The sequence below is a fragment of the Capricornis sumatraensis genome, chromosome 10 (assembly GCF_032405125.1).
Source record: "Capricornis sumatraensis isolate serow.1 chromosome 10, serow.2, whole genome shotgun sequence".
In the NCBI taxonomy this organism is placed as follows: Eukaryota; Metazoa; Chordata; class Mammalia; order Artiodactyla; family Bovidae; genus Capricornis; species Capricornis sumatraensis.
The window spans coordinates 4291254-4306366 of NC_091078.1; the positions used below are offsets into that span (position 1 = coordinate 4291254).

Here is a 15113-nt window from a genome sequence, read left to right on the forward strand (position 1 = left end):
ACTATGTTTTTATTAGAAATAATTAACATACAAATAAATGTTTAAAGGATACAAGCATTACATCCTCCAGTATCAGGGCAAACTATGCAAAAAATATGAACAGAAAAACAAGACTGAGAATTATACCAAATGTCAACAATGGCTATTATGAGACGTTGGAGATTGATTCCTTCTTGTTCCACTCTTCCGTGATTTCTAAATCCTTGACTACACATCACTCTTATAGAAAGTAAAAACTAAAGAGCATTCTATAACCACCAACTTGAGTGCTCTGTCTTAATTTTCAAGAGATAAAAATGTCAGCAAGACAAATTCATCAGAGATTAACTGGACGCTAAAAAGTGCTTTGTAAACTATAAAGCCATTCAGATGTTAGTAATTATAAACATTTCAAAACTAAATAAAAGCATTTTTACATCTTCCCTTTTCAAATTTCAACTGTTTTTAATTGCCCGATGATTTTAAAAATTAAATGTTTTGTCTAAACAAGTTCGTAAGAGTTGATTTTTGAAGGGCAGAACATTAAACTACCACACATCCCTGAATACTAACAAAAACGAAAGCAACCAACAAATTCACAACAGTATCACATTCTTTTAGTGTCACTGAAAATCCCTTGATCTGTAATTTAATAAAATGCTGATTCAGTGCTGACGATATAAATAGGAAACTCAAATTTAACCCCTCAAAGTGATCTGCTATTTTTGGAAAAGTATTTTTATTACTACTTAAGGGAACAATTCATTTAAAGATGACTTAATACACATTGTAACATTAAAAATGTCCATATCATAGTTAGCTTAGTCTATTTAGGATACATTTCCCTTTCAAAGTTTCTTTTGCTATTTCTGCAGCAGAACCTATGAACAAAGAACGCACAGCTGCCTCGCAGATGTATAATTTCAGTGTTTAGATTCCATTCTTCCTAGCTTCATTCTGCAAGAGGTTTTGGATTTTCTATTTCCATATGGTTTTTGACCTCCCTCAGTTTAGGTTCTACCTCCCCACATCTTACTCTATTTTAGTCGATTACTACAGAAAAACACTTCAAATTTGAAATGTCTTAGTCTTTTAAAACTTGCACAGCTGAAAAGAGGAGCATAGACAACAAAAAAGATGAGCAGATAACTAGAGTGAGACAGCCGAATTTCCAAAACTTTGTATTTCTATTTCGGTAACTTCCCTCTCTATCCCCTAAATTCTAAGTTTCTTGTACTTCAGGTTCAGACATACAAGCTTAATGTATGAACAGAATTTCAGCTTTACTCACCTAATTTCATCAAATTCTTAAGTTATGGCAGAAACATTAAGCAGTAAGATCTTTTAAAAAAAACTTACACTATGTATACCAAAATGTTTGCAGATGTCACCTTTGAGTAGTACGAATACAACAGATTTTTACTTTTCTCTCGAGGCTTCTCTGTGTTTTACATTTGTTCAGTAAGCACTACTTCTGTAACTGGAGGCAAAAAAGCCTTCTATTTGTTTTAAAGAAAAACCTGCAAGGAAGAAGATTCAAAAATGTCTACATATAACCACTTACACAAAAAAATTTTATGGAGCAGCATAAACAATTTAATAATATTCCAGAGGACAGTCTCAGCAACACCAATAGCTAAAAATCAGGTTTCATTTCTCAACCTATTTGACTCCACAATCTTCCCCCTAGATGAGCCTCTTCACTTTCATTTTCAACTGATGTGGCAGTATTTTTAAACCTTTTTTCTTCCTGTTCTCTCACAAGACAGATTTTAAGTGTATTCTAAGAAACAATACAAATAACAATTATGGTTTACAAATATCTACCCAATTTCAACTACTTTAGAGTAAAAGCCGTGATAAAGCTGTGAAAAAAGCTTGTCTGTTTGATCCTCATCAACAGACCTATGTCTCAGAAATGAGATATACAATAGAGCGCTAATTTTAAAAAATGTTTATGAAAAGGGTTCTGGATGTTTAGAAAACAGCTGTAATCCACTGACCTTTTCCTATCCTTTTCTCTACAATGCAAAGGAAACATTAGGCCCAGCAAAGAATGCCAATCAAAAAGTTACCCACGAGAAGTTTCAAACAAATCTTAAATATTAAAGACAGAAGCGGGATTAATTGTTAAAAGTCAATCAAATTTAACCCATCAAATATAAATACATTTAGGCCTTGAGTGGAGAACATGTTTTAACAGGTACCTCAAGCACCACTACAGCAAACTCAGGCAAACTGATCTTCTCCTTGTGGAGAACACAGAATACAAATGGGCAAAAATAAAGTAAAACACGTACTTGACTATGTGTGGTTCAGGTCTTCATATTAAAATTATCCTACTCCATTTGAGAACAAATATAACTTTGTGGTCAGGAACACGGATTCTAAGTCAGACGACTTGGGTTTGAATCCCGGCTCTGCCACTTATTTAGCTGTTCAAACCTCGACAAGTTATTTAAATTCTGTGCCTCATTTTTCTCATGCGTAAAAAGGAATAGATAACAATATCTATATCATATAATACTTATAAGGATAAACGGCTTAACATGTACTAAGTACTTGAAATACGGTCAAGTACACACTAATATTAGGTATTATTTAATCCATCTTGATCTTGTATTTATTCTATTGTTCTACATTACTGAAACTGAAACCCATTTACCTTGTACATGCTGAAAAATGAGTAAAAATTAATTTAAAACTTTATAAACTGAAAATATCATACACTAAGTAAAATATATTAAGCTGATGCTTTTTATCAAGTCATTTTTATTTTAATGGCATCATCGACTCAATGGACGTGAGTCTGAGTGATAGTGAAAGAGCGAAGTATGGTGTCCTGCTGTCCATGGGGTCACAAAGAGTTGGACACAACTGAGCAAATGAACAACAACATTTCCAAGGTTCAATAAACTCCAACTCCATAACAACTAAGGAATAAGACAGTTTAATTAACGTTCCAACTTAAAAGATTACCATATTCAGTTTATAAATCTGAAAGTTGTATAAAGCATCCTTAATACTGCATTATACTGAGCAGAACTGGAATATACTTGAAAACAGAAATGTTAGGAAAATCAAACAATCGTGTGTGTACCCTAACAGCTTTTATGGAGAGAGAAGAATGAATCCTGGTGTCACGAGGCGCTTTAGTAGGAACTTAACCTGATACGTGTGTAACTTTAATAAAGGGTCTGAAATTGGTAAAAACATGAGAAAAGGTTTTATTTTTCTCCAGTTTCTACTCCAAACTATGATTTGCCCAGTTTCCTTTTCCTAGTCCTTGATGGCGTCTGCAACAATTCCTTCTGTTTTTCAGTAGCTTTCAGTTATTAAAAAGTCCAGTCCCATTTACTGATATTTAAGTCTTTAATCCTCAGTCTTTCAATCACCTCCTTCATCTCCAAATTCAGGCTTCACCTATGGTCCACGAGAGTTAACAGAGGAAGGGGTGTGGTCCGGTCTATTTGTGGGATGGGGCCTAGGGAGAGAACAAAACAGCTCAGTGTCTGCGCTCTCAGTAGTCTTCTGTGGTCGCTGCCACTTTCCTGGCTAATAGGAACTATACTGTCTGTATCACAGGTAGTCAAATGGCAACCTTTCTTCTGGGGACAAGCTGGAACTTTCTGATAACCAAGGGGTGAGAAGCTCTTAGCCACTGCACATTTTCCTAGCTAAAGATCTGCTTCGACTCTCCCCTCTCCAGCAGCCCAAGCCCTGTCAAAATGACTGCAGCCTGGTTACATTTCTGCAGTACCACTTGAACTCAGAGAAATTCAAAACAGACACAGGCTATTCCACTGTCATCAACTCTGTCCACAATGAGCTTTCTCTCCAGTTTTCCTTAGCCCTTTTTCAAATAGGCATGGATAAACCAATCAGGTGCTTAATGACTACTCATCTAGGTAATGAGATGTTCTGCTCTACTTTTGCTGGTACTCCAGCAAAAATAAAAAAAGGTGGGGGGGAGAAGAAGGGTATTTATAAGAAAACAAATGACTGAAAAGATTCAAGATTCACCTTTAGGGGAATACATGGAAGAAGTGATCTTTTTGTGACAATGACAGTTCAGGTGTGATATCCGCTTTTCTTCTTTTCCTAATGAAAAGAGTCAATCTTCCCTGGTTTTGAAACTCGAGGAAAGAAATTAATACCAACTGACTTCTGAGAGCCTCTGCTTCAGGGAAAAACAAAAAACAAAAAAAAAAGCCTATTATCAAATGCCTTCAGCTCAAAATAATTGTTATGCTACAGTGGCATAGTCTGGACCCGCTTCACCATCAACACACACAAATACCTGGACGCTTACTCTGTACAAAGCACTGAACTAGTACTGTTGGCGAAACAAAACTTTTTAGGACAAAATTCAATCAAGGAGCTTATAAAATATACAGAGCATAAGACAACTGAAACTTTTTATTCTCTTGTTTTTTAATACTTTTACAAAAGCAAATGAGTTACCAATACAGTATGGTAAAGCAAAATAAAGTAAAAATAAAAATTTTTTAAAAAATAAAAAATTTTAAAAAAAGGAAATGAGTTTTTATACATCACAAACAAAAGTAAAAAAATAAATAAATAAAAAATAAAAAAGCAAATGCAATGTGCCAAAGAAAGAGCTGATGCCATACAAGAGTTTCTACAAATGAGTAAGAAAAAACTAGATTAGAAAAATGAAAGAAAGAGAAATGCAAAGTACCAAAAAAGCATGTAAAACTGCTCAATCTTATTCATAATCAAAGAAGCATAGATTAAACCTATAATGCTGTTTGTACAGCTGGCAGACTGGCAAAAATAAAAACTGACTGATGTTACTGTCTTAGAGTGGGGAAGGGAGAACATATGCAAACACTTGGTTGGAGAGTGAGCTGTTACGAAGATTTCGCAGAGCACTCTGGCACTATATCAGATCTGTATGGCTTCTCTTACAGTAAATGCACTTCTAAGAATTCATCCTATAAAATAAAAATACTCTCATAGGATATGTACAAGCACCACAGCATTGTTTGTAATGCCAAAAAATTGGAAGCAATTAAATATTCATCAGCAGCTGATTAGTGCCTTAAATTAAGGTATATTTGTAAAAGGGAATACTACTCGGCTACTAAAAAGAATGACCAAATTTATATTTACTGACATAAGACTGCCACATATTCAGTGAAAACAAAGTTAAAGAAAATGATGCATAGTATGACCTCATTTTTTGGAAACAGGGAAAGGGGTTAAGAGGAAGAAATGAAGACTGGAAAAGAAAAATTATCTTTATATTACTTTAAATAGCAGTAATCTCTGGAGGACAGGGCAAGATTGCAGAAGACATTGACTTTCTACTTCTGGGCTGTTACTGCTTGATGTGTCAACACAAATATGTGTAACTTTTTTAAACAGAAGAAACAAAAGTGGAGGTCTGTGGTGCCAGGCAGGGAAACGACACTGAGCTTCCCCTGATTAAAAACTGAGAAGGCTTACAGTGAAGAAATTTGACAGTTAATGATGCACCAGAAACACCAACTGCCTCCAAACAAGCACAGAAGAGCCAACTTTTAGCCTTGGACCACTGAGGACAGCTTCACAGAAGAGACAGGATTCTCGCTAGATTTTGAAGAACTATGATAAGCAAAGAATGGGGGGAGAAAAGGCAGCACCCTACAATATAATGCATACTTAATAAGTTTTAACAGCCACATTAAAAAAGCAGAAAGAATCAAAAATAATATATTTACTTAACCCAACATATTCAAACAGTATTAACAATATATAATCAAAATTTATATGCAATCAAAATGTCTTGTAAAATACAAGATATTTTACCTTCTTTTTATCGCACCATCTTCAAAACCTGGTGCACACTCCAGACTAGCCGCATTTTGAACAGTCAACAACCACACGTGGTACCACAGAGGACACTACAGATCTAACGATTCCGAACTCACATCCAGAATTGGATAAAAGGTGACAGAGGCTAATAAAAGAGCAGTGGGAAGTGAATTAGGCAGAAAAGGCAGAAGGGGCCAGAGAAGAAGGCCAGTATGGGACACTGTGAATTTTATATTGTAAGCAAATAAGAAACCAGAAAAAAATATTTAGCAAGTAAAGATGATCACTAAAGCACTATCTCAGAAAGATTAACTTTTTTCTTTACTCAAGATATACACATATAAATACAGCAAGCAAGCCTTTTTCTCAACATTTTTTATTGCATGAAAGATTACTGAAATTGATACAATAAAAGTTATCTGTCATTGATAGTATTTTGTTGACCTGATATATAGACACTTTTGAATACTGTTCAAATATTTCTATTCCATGACATTTTTAAATGATTTTTTGAAAAATAAGTAAGTTCAAGAATCTCACCAAAAGTTAATAGCCTTAACTTTAGTATTTCCCAACAGGACCGCCTTTCGGCTAGAAATCTAAATATTCTTAAATACAAATTTAAGACATTCAAGATTTTACATTCCTGAAATACATTATAAAATTTTAATTTCAAGTAAGAAAGCTACCTACAAATTTCAATACACACACAACAGCATGACAGCCACACAAGTCTCCCCCAGATCTAACTTCAATATTGGGAGCCTGTAACGTTTCAGACAGTTTAGGCAAATTATCTGTCTAAAGGAAAAAAAAAAAGCTCAGAAGAGACAGGAAAGCAGGCATGGAAGAGTGCCACTGGTCACATGCCACCTCCTTCACTACCTGAAATGACCGCCAGGGCAGACAAGTGACTTCTCAGCTAAGAATCAGAAATCCAGGGATGTCATCAGGACCCAACGCAATTTCAGTAACTAACCACTCCGCATTGAAGGCATGTAACTTTATTCTTTTAAGCAGAAAGCAACATTAAAGCTTATCAACCCCTTTCACTTTTTAAGACAAGGAAACAAAGATCCATATAGAGTTAATACAGCATCCAAGACTGCACAGTTAGCTTAGTGGTAATACCAGTACTATATAGATGTCAGTTTACAAAAATTAAAAGCCAAAGCTCGAGTGTTTTGCAGCTTCTTTAAAATTTTTCAAATTTCCCAAATTATCCACAACAGGTATACTACTTTCATAATTTTTAAAAAAGCAAAAACTGTTTGCTTTAAAAACTACTAAATCTTGATACTTCTAGGAACACTCTCCTCTCCTTTCCAGTCCAAGGTCTCACTGTACAGGACACTGTCTCAGGAAAGCCTTCCAAAGCACCTGCACCCTGAAAAGACCAACCTCCCTTACCATTCTTGTAAGCCACCTGTACTTCTGTTTTGTAGATCTTAATGTAACTATAATTAGATAATCATCTGTGAAGTTATGTAATGTCTATCTTCTCTATCTAGGTCTTAAATTGCTATTTCTCAGGGCTGTTCTAGGCTCTCTGCTGTTATATACCGGGAGTTCCTGAAATGAGGTCTGTTAAATAACCATGAAATTATATATTGTTGTTGCTGTTGTATATAACAACAATCATATACTGTTGTTGACTCAGTTGCTAAGTCATGTCTGACTCTTCAAGACACCATGGACTGCAGCAGGCCAGGCTGCTCTGTCCTAACCATCTCCCGGAGTTTGCTCAAATTCATGTCCATTGAGTTAGTAATGCTATCTAACCATCTCATCCTCTGCCACCCTCTTCTCCTTTTGTCTTTAACCTTTCCCAGCAACAGAGTCTTTTCCAGTGGCTCTTCCCATCAGGTGGCCAAAGGTACTGGAGCTTCAGCTTCAGCATCAGCCCTTCCAATGAATATTCAGGGTTGATTTCCTTCAGGATTGACTGGTTTGATCTCCACGCAGTCCAAGGGACTCTCAAGAGTCTTCTCCAGCTCCACAATTTGAAAGCATCAGTTCTTGGGTGCTCAGCCTTCTTCATGATCCAACTCTCCCATCTGCACACAACTACTGAAAAAACCATAGGTTTGACTATAGAGATCTTTTCACCAAAGTGATGTCTCTGCTTTTCAATATGCCGTCCAGGTGTGTAGCAGCCTTCCTTCCAAGGAGCAAGCGTTGTTTAATTTCAAGACTCCAGTCACCATCTGCAGTGATTTTGGCTCCCAAGACAATAAAGTCTGTCACTACTTCCACTTTTTTCTCCTTCTATTGCCATGAAGCTCCAATACCTTTGTTTACCTACCCAGATAGCATCACCAAGTCAACGGACATGAGTCTAAGCAAACTTCCAGAGATATTGAAGGTCAGGGAAGCCTGGAGTGCTGCAGTCCAGTCGGTCGCAGAGTCAGACACAACTTAGTGACTCAACAACAACCTACTCAGAGCCACCTTTCTTTGAGGAAACAACCACTTGCCCATTTCACACGGCTTCAAAAAGGCGATCAGTCCCTGACTGCTTCAGTGGGCATATAAGCCAACTCTGGCAGTGATGGTACCCCACATCCCATGTAGACTCAAAAGCAATCTCTCCATGAGACAAATACATGCACCTGAGCAAGAAGCGTTTTTTTCCCTCTCTTGAACCTACAGCAATAAGGACCATACAACCCTGGAGCTACCAGTGGTCCTCCCTGCCAGATCAAACTACCTGCTGAAAACAAGGCAAAAAAAGTGGTAAGCAGAAAAGACAAATTCCCAATTACATCATCTGAACACTTAGATCCAGTCATATTTATTCCTAGTCTTTTCCCAAAAATGGGTTTGGGAGGTGGTTGGGGGTAGCTTTCCCCCCTTTAGGCTAATCTGAGTTAGTTTTGCCACTTGCAAACAAAAGTCACTTCAGAGAGCCACCTAGTTCCCATTGCTGGAATATACAATTTATACGGTATTCAATTCCAAATGTCTACCTATCTCCAGCTCAAACCTCTGTCCAACTCCAGAGCTATAAATGCAACTTGCAAGTAAGATTCTACCTGGTGTTTCAGAGGATCAAAACTAAATTATTTTCCTCCAGAAACCAGCTCTCCCCTTACTTTTTTCATCTCAGTTAACAACACACATCTACCTTGCCAAGTTTCCAATCTAGAAACCTGGAACGTTATTCTTGACAACCCCACTCCTCCTCTCCTCCACAGCTAATTATCAAGTCCTATCCATTCTACACCCTAATTACCTGCCACCATCCTAAGTGTGAGCAAGGACGGAACAGCTTCCCTACAAGTTTCAGTGTCTTTGGTCTTCTTTTCTCCAAACTGATTATCCACTATGTCACTTATCTCCCAAACTGTAAATTTGGCTATTTTATCCCACTTGACATACCCTTACTCTTCGTAAGTGAAGCGAATGTGTTAGGGGCTCAGTCATGTCCGACCCCATGGGCTATAGCTTGCCAGGCTCCTCTGTCCAAAGAATTCTCCAGACAAGAATAATGGAGTGGGAAGCCACTCCCTTCTCCAGGGGATCAACCCAGGGACTGAACCCGGATCTCCTGCCTTGCTTTACCATCTGAGCCACCAAGAAAGCCCTTCAAGGAACCGCCAATTATATACAGGCAGAGCAACAGCCAAGCCCTATAGCTTCAGATGTTATTAGTGGTGTGAAAAGTGTTTACAGTAAGAAAACAAAGTTCATCACAAATATAACAGAACAGTAACAACATGCATAATATCAGGCAGGATAGCTCAAACCCACCAGTTATTTTTTTAATTTTAAATTTGTTTAACTGAAAGAGAACTGCTTTACAGAACTATGTTGGTTTCTGCCAAACATCAACATAAACTGGCCATAAGTATACATATGGCCCCTCCCTCCTTAACCTCCCTCCCACTTCCCTCTACATCCCACCCCTCTAGGTTCTTACAGAGCCCTGGTGTCCTGAGTTCCTCGTGTCATACAGCAAATTCCCACTGGCTATCTATTTTACATATGGTAATATAAGTGTCCACTCGTTTTCAATAAAAAATACACTAGAATATCTTTCTTTATCTATTTAGTGTCTTTCCTTATCTATTCAGTAATTCATTAGTTCCACATTTAACTGCCCTTATGAACCTGGTTTAGGGACTCACTGAGTCCACCAAAAGATGGATTCCACTAATCATATGATCTCCTTAAGACGATACTCCAGTGCTTTCTTCAAAACACATTACTGGAGGTCTCTGAAAACATCCTTCTGTTTCTTTCTTTTCAATTTTTAGAACTCACAGCCTTTTAAAGTATTGGCTGTACAGCACTATTCCCAGCAGTTAAGACACGGAAACAACTAAAGATCCATGCACAGACGAAAGGACAGATGCAGTGCCCATATGCAACAGAACACTGCTCAGCCCCGAGAAGGAGCGAAACGACGCCGCCTGCAGCAACACGGACGGACCTGGAGGGCGTCATACCAAGCAAAGGAACCCAGATACAGACAGACATCATATGATACCACTTACTTGTGGAATCTACAGTGTGACACAAATGAATTTACCTATAAAACAGAAACAGATTCACAGACATAGAGAAAAGCCTTGCTGTTGCCAAGGAGTAGGAGTGTGAGGGAGGGAAGGATTGGGAGTTTGGGATTAGCAGATGCAAACAATTATATATAGGATAGATCTTACTGTATAACACAGGGACCTATATTTAGTATCCTGTGATAAACCATCATGGGAAAGAATACATATATGTATAACCAAATCTACACTCTGCTGTAGAGCAGAAATTAACACATTGTAAAGCAACTATACATCAATAAAAATTTTTTAATGTTGGCTATAAAACTGACAAACATAACTATTATTTAGCAAATTATCCAAATATTTACAATTATTTTTATATTTACTTTTTAGAAAACTAAGTATATGATGATTGTTAATGATGACATATAAATACTGGATATTGTCTTTAAAACAATCCGCAAAACTGGCTATCAAAACTCTACCACAATTTCCCCTTATATAATCTGTGCCATTTTGTGAAAATTATCAGTGCTTTAGAAACCTGTGAGTTCAGAAAATGAGCAAAAGAGATGAAGACGAAAATCTGGGGGCAGTCAAAGTACCTTGCGATCAGGCTGGCATACCCAGTTGTGAAGAGATCCCATCCAAACATATAAATATTTCTCTATACTGCATGAAACATTTTACTTGCTAAAGAGGTTTAGCAAGCACCCTCTCTATTCACAGTAACAGTAGGGCTATAAACCATTCCCACATAAATGTGGTTTAAATTCTTCTTCCCAACATATTCGCTAAAGGAATAGGAGTTTTGATGTGAGAGAAACTCTACTCATTAATTCTAAAGCACATATATTTTCCATATCTTAGCATTTCTGAAATGAAGGTGCAATCAATGGCTTCTTAAAACCAATTAGAAGCATATTTTCTTTATAAGTGGTCTATAAAATGAGGGTGTATCTTATAGTTGACACAATTCAACACAATTCAGCATTTAATCTTGTGTTAAAGAGCTGGACTGACCTGGTCAATAATGACCTTGAGGTTTTAAAACAGCATTCTAAAAGCATACACACTAATAAAAAGTAGAAGAGGGAAGATGGAAACACTTTCTAGATCAAAATTGAGCCTGAAAGGAAATTCATTTCCCTTTCTTTCCATGGCTCCCTGCTCCTAAGATCCAAAAGTCCAATCAATAATACTATAATTGATGTCCAACTGCTGCTGGGCCAGATAGGGGCCTTTTGCAAAGCCAGTTACAGACCCATTCCACAGTCTTAGGAGCAGAGCTAGTATCTGTATAAAAATTGCTGTAGAAGATCAAATGACTCACAAAATTATAAACTTAACATGGGTACATATATAACTATACACAAATTATATTTCAATAAGGTTGCTTATTTAAAAAGACAAATGAGTGGCAAAAGCCGCAACCTTTCAGTTATAAGACAACTAAGTACTAGGGATGTAATGTACAACAACCTGATAAATATAATCAACACTGCTGTATGTTATATATGAAAGCTGACAAGAGTAAATCTGAAGAGTTTTCATCACAGGAATAAAACTTTTTTCCGTTCTTTAATTTTGAATCTATATGAGACAATGGATGTTCACCAAACTTACAATGATAATCGTTTCATGATGTATGGAAGTCAAATTGTTATGCTGTACACCCTAAACTGAGAGAGTGCTGTATGTCAATTATATCTCAATAAAACTACAAGAAAAAAAGAGACAAGTGAGTAAATGCAAGAAGAAAATATTAGATTAAAAGACTTCATACCTTTAGAAAACCCTTTCCTTCACAAAGAGTTCCATCCAGAAGAAGAAAATGGAGAAGGCTTCAGAGAGTTGGAATCTGAAATGGGGCTTGAAAAATGGGCCGGACTTGTACATATGACAAGGAGATGGAACAGTTATAAGCAACAGCAGAAGCAGTAGGGAAAGAATACGGGCAGGAAGCGAAAATAGTGGAAGATACGTGACGTGAAGTTGCTCAGTTGCGTCAGACTCTTTGCACCCCCGTGGACTATAGCCTACCAGGCTCCTCAGTCCATGGAATTTTCCAGGCAAGAGTACTGGAGTTGGTTGCCATTCCCTTATAACAATCTGGCAAATCTGAGGCGAATCCCAAGAAAACAATTTCATTTAACAGAAGACACTGGAAACTTCTGAGTGGGGGAAATGAAAAGGACTCAAGATTAATTTAGGCAGTGATGCCTAAGATAACCCGGATAAGGAAGAAAAGGCAATAAAGTCATAACATTAGTCCAGGTGGGATGAGAATCTGCTTCAGTTAGCAGGGAAAAAAAGACTGAAGAGGGAAAATCATGAAATATACAAAGATATACATAGGACATAATATTGTATATGAGTACAGCAAATTAAACAATTTAAAGAAAAATGAACTTTGTGAAAACCAAACAACACTGTATTTGAAAACTTAATAAATACATTTCTGGAAAAATATTAAACACTAAAATTCACACAAGAAATGGAAAACCTACAAAGATCAACTGCTATGTGATAAGTTGAAATGGTACTCAAATTCCTCTCCAGGAAAAAAAAAAAAAAAAATCTAAGCTTGAATGCTCTTATAGGTGAGTTCTGCCAAACTCTCAAATAAAAGATAATCTCAGTCTAAACTGTTTCTGAAAAGAGAAAAAGGACAAAAGTGGTCCAACTCATTTTATAAATCTATTATCACCTTGATACCAACGTGTATTAAGAACTGAACCAGAGCTGGCATGAACAGAGAGAAAAGCGACAACACCATGGAGGGAGAACCAACAGAAGCTGACTACAGACAACACGGGATGGGATGGGGCAAGGTCTGCATTTGGGATAACATCGACAGAAATAAGGAACACCAGGAAACAAGTCTGCTAAGAACACTGCCTGAATAATCAGGTAGAGATATTCGTAAAACAACTGGAAAAACCAGGATTCAAGGGCAGAAAAGAAATAAAGAATAGAGACTTGAGAATTATTCAGACAGAAGGGTCTGGAACAATAATGTCAAAAGACCAGAGAAATATGAAAAATAATCTGAAAAGCGGAACTTGGAGAACACTTAGATTAATCAGAAGAAGGAAGACCAGAAAGTGGAAAGGGGGCAAAGAATAACAAAGTCAGTATAACGTCAGAGAAGCCCTAGTCTCATCTGGGAAATTCATATTCGTCCTTCAGAATTGTTCACAGGGTTCCAAAGCAACAATTTCAAGAAGGCCTTCTAAGATTCTTCCAACATAAACCATCACTAGGTCAGGTCCTCATTTTAAGCTCTTATAAATACTCTGCACTTTAATTATACAATTATATATAATTACAGAATTCATGTCTGCTTCAGTAGACTCTAAGCTCCATGAGGGAAAGGCACCCTGTGTGTCTTTGCCTTCTGCTGTCTCCCGTGTCATGTTAAAATATAGTATTTGTTGAATAAAATGGGCAGATGAAGGATAGACAAGGAAAGGCATTCCAAGAATGATGGGTTGACGCTAAAAGCTACAAAAAGTTCAAGCTGACTTAGAAAGGAGGCCCAAAAGTGTTTATTAGATTATAGGTGACCTTTGCAAGGTGAAATTCAGATAACAAGGGTTAAGAAATGAATGGATGGTCGGGAAGTAAAGGCAGGAAAAGTAAATTACTCTTGGTAATGTCCCGAGTTAATTTTATGGAATGAATTTTAATTTCACTTCAGTTTTGCTCTATTTTTAACGAATATGTATTACTTCTATACGGACAATTTTTGTTGTTGTTGTTAACATGATTTGAAAAGGTAAAGCAGCCACAAGACAGGTGGAGGGAGTAGTGAATTAAAGGGTAAACAAGTACTTTAAGAGAGTAACAAACTCCATTAAGTAGGAAAGAAAAGAAAAAACTAAAATAAGGTATTAACTAGGAAGAAGGACAAAACATATTCTTCCACTAAGATGGAAGGAAAAGAAGATGATGATAAAAAGAATCCAGTAAATTCTGAAGGAGCTCCCACTGGAAACCTCAATGTTCTCAAGAAAGGATGTGAAGTGAAGCGAGTAGAAAGTTTCAAATGAGTTCTACAGAGAATGCGCAGGGGGGCGGGGGGGGGGACCCAAAACAGAAGCGCCATACAGGTTCTATTAAAAGGGCATTCTAAATTTCAATTGGCCTTTTGTAAAACTTCATCCCATTTCTAGCTCAGAACTGCCCTAGTTTAGCTTTAATTTTAAATATTTAAATTCCAGTTCACAAACTATTTCAACAACTGAAAATTGATAGGCATTCATACATTCTACTTTAATTCCGACTTGAACTGCTCTTTTGAAATAAATACAATAAAGGAGCTGTTTTCAACTCAAGCAACAAAATAGCGACCATTTCAAGTATGAGTGGACTGAAAAGCGCTCCTAAACTTAAGAGTGTTTGCAGAGAAAGGCTTTTTGTAATTGTTGCTGTTTAACTCTTCGCGTGCCTCACTCTAACAGATTCCGAGTAACAGAGAAAATCTTGGGTTCAAATCTCAGCTCACTTAATCAAGTTATTCAACCTCTCTGCGTCTCGATTTCCTCTTCTAAAAAACGAGGAATACAATAACCAGGATTATCCTAAGGATTAAATGACGTAACACAGGTGAACGTGCCAAGTTCGTACTATGTCCTCAGAACGGTTTGCTAACCGTTTGAAAGAGAAAACTAGCAGCACTTTGACCAAATTTTAAAAAGCCTGAAAAAGCACAACTCACAAAACGTCAGACCCTAACACACAGCACATTATTTTTCTTCCCTGACGCAAGTTTTTTCTTGCCAACCTTTCCACTAGGAGTCTGGAAAG

The 15113-nt window shown here is 37.0% G+C and overlaps 1 pseudogene; it reads left to right on the plus strand.

The window, feature by feature from the left end:
- LOC138087289 (uncharacterized) overlaps window positions 1–15113 on the plus strand; it is a 48380-nt pseudogene that overhangs the window by 31829 nt on the left and 1438 nt on the right.